This window comes from Chrysochloris asiatica, unplaced genomic scaffold (genome assembly GCF_000296735.1).
Source record: "Chrysochloris asiatica unplaced genomic scaffold, ChrAsi1.0 scaffold00232, whole genome shotgun sequence".
NCBI lineage: Eukaryota > Metazoa > Chordata > Mammalia > Afrosoricida > Chrysochloridae > Chrysochloris > Chrysochloris asiatica.
Window position 1 is genome coordinate 2,356,950 of NW_006408750.1, and position 2,546 is coordinate 2,359,495.

The 2,546-nt window shown below is 37.4% G+C and overlaps 1 pseudogene; it reads left to right on the forward strand.

The window, feature by feature from the left end:
• Positions 1-124: 124 nt before the first annotated feature.
• The window catches only part of LOC102831560, a 51,467-nt pseudogene continuing 49,045 nt past the window's right edge, over positions 125-2,546 (forward strand).

Below are 2,546 nucleotides of genomic sequence, written 5' to 3' on the forward strand. Positions count from 1 at the left end.
AAACCTTGTACAGGGTTGCTATGAGTCGGAATCGACTCCATTGCACATAACAACAACAAACAACAAGTGAGGTTTGCATGATATTATGCATATTAAAGCACATAGTACAAAACAAATTGCTGAGATGATGATGATGGAGAAGGAAGAGGAGAAAATGAAGTCAATGGATGATGAAGAAAAAGAAGGAGAATACATAAGATTGAACTGGTGAGAAACATACAGTGACACTCCATACAGTATCTACAATGTTAGAATGAAGAGGTAGAATCTCACTAATGCCAAGAAAAAAAACTAGAACTTATTCATGGTTTGACCCAAAGTTCTTTTAAATCCCACTGAATCAGTATAATGCAGAGTGATATCACAGTCCGGTGAACAGCCAAGCTATAAAATCTTTCACAAATTTAAATACAAGAGAATGAGGGAAACAGACCAGAAAAGAGTGACAATTATCAGAACATTTGTTGTTGTTATGTGCCATGGAGTCAGTTCCAACTCATAGAGACCCTGCATGGGGTTTCTGAGGTTATAAATCTTCACTGGAGCAGAAAGCCTCATCTTTCTCCCGTGGAACAGCTGGTAGTTTCAAACTGCTGACCCTGAGGTTAGCAGCCTGATTCATAACCACTACGCTACCAGAGAATATCAAGGTAGATATATAATTTTGATCAAATAGAGGTCAATATCTAATAATATTCCAAAGCTGGTGAGAAGTAATCTTGATAACCCAAGGGATACAGGCACTGAGAGAATAAGAGAACCACAGAAAGACACAGGAGAAAATCTGGGCTATTTTCTTGGCTAATAGCTGGCTCATAAATTTGCTTTGCAGAAATTTGTTGTAATTCCTGAAGATTTTGTTTGTTTGTTTGAACCACAACTCCTATGATATTCCAAAATACTGGGTTAATCCTTGGGATATAGAATTATTCCCTCCCACAAGAAGCCTCTCAGGAAAAACATTCCCATTTGCAATCAAGTGGCATCACTATCGGGAAAGGTGTGAGTCTGGGTTGCAATCTTTCATCATGCTTATTCAATCTCTATACTGAGCAAATAATCTGAGAAACTGGACTATATGAAGAATGCAGCATCAGGATTGTAGAAAGACTAAATAACAATCTGCAATATGCAGATGACACAACCTTGCTTACTGAAAGCAAAGAGGATTTGAAGCACTTACTGATGAAGATCTAATACTTCAGTATGGATTACACTTGAACAAAAAGAAAACAGAAGTCCTCACAACTGGGCCAATAAACAACATAATTATAAATTAAGAAAAGATTCAAGTTTTTAAGGATTTCATTTTACTTGGATTCACAATAAAAGCCCATGGAAGCAGCAGTGAAGAAATCAAATGATGCATTATATTGGAAAAATATGCTGCAAAAGACCTCTTTGAAGTGTTCTTTAAAAAAAAAAGAAACAAAATATGATTTATTGAATGTAAAACTTATAATCTGCCCTATAAACTTTCACTCAATTAACACACACACGCACACACATAAGCAAAGATTAACTTTGAGGACTAAGGTGCATTGGATATAAGTCATGGCATTTTCTATTGCTTCATATGCATGTGAAAACTGGACAATGAATAAGGAAAATAGAAGAATAAATTATGCCTTTGAATTATGGTGTTAACAAAGAATATTAAATATATCATGGACTGCCAGAGGAACAAGCAAATCTATCTTGAGAGAAGTACAACCAAAACACTCCTTAAAAGGGAAGATGGTGAGACTTCTGTTCTCATGGACTTTGGATATATTATCAGAAAGGACCATTCCCTGGAGAAAGATATATTGGGAGAGGGTCAGCAAAAAAAGGGAAAGCCCCTCATAGAGAAGGAACTACACGGTAGTTGCAACAATGGGATTAAACAGGATGGCATAGGACCAAGCAGTGTTTTGTTCTGCTGTACAAAGTGTCTCTATGAGTTGGAACCCAACTTAAGGACATCTAACAACAACAATAGGGTCACTATAAGTCAGAATCAACTCAGTGGCACACAAAAAGCAACATAAAAAAAGAGTCCTGGTGGTGCAATGGTTAACTCTATGGGGGGGCACCACCACTCGTCTGTCAGTTTGTCGTACTGTGGTTGTGAGTTGCTAAGATTCTGGAAGCTATGCTATGGGCATTTTAAATACCAGCAGTGTCACCCACGGTGACAGATTAGCTTCCAAATGAAGCAGACTAGGAAGAAGGAGAGATGAACTACTTCTGAATATTTAGTCATTGAAAACCTTATGAACAGCAGAAAGACACTGATATATAGTGCTGGAAATTGAGCCCATCAGATTGGAAGACACTCAAAATGTGACTGAGTAATAGCTGCTTCCTCAAAGTAGAGTTGACTACGATGACATGAGTGGAGTAAACTCCATGGAAGTAAAGCCCTTGGGACCTTCATTTGCTGATGGGTCACAGGTCAAAATGAAGAGAAACAGCTGTAAGCATTTTAAATGAAACATGGAATGTACCAGGTATGAATCTAGGAAATTGGAAATTGTCAAAAATGAAATGGAACACATAAACAT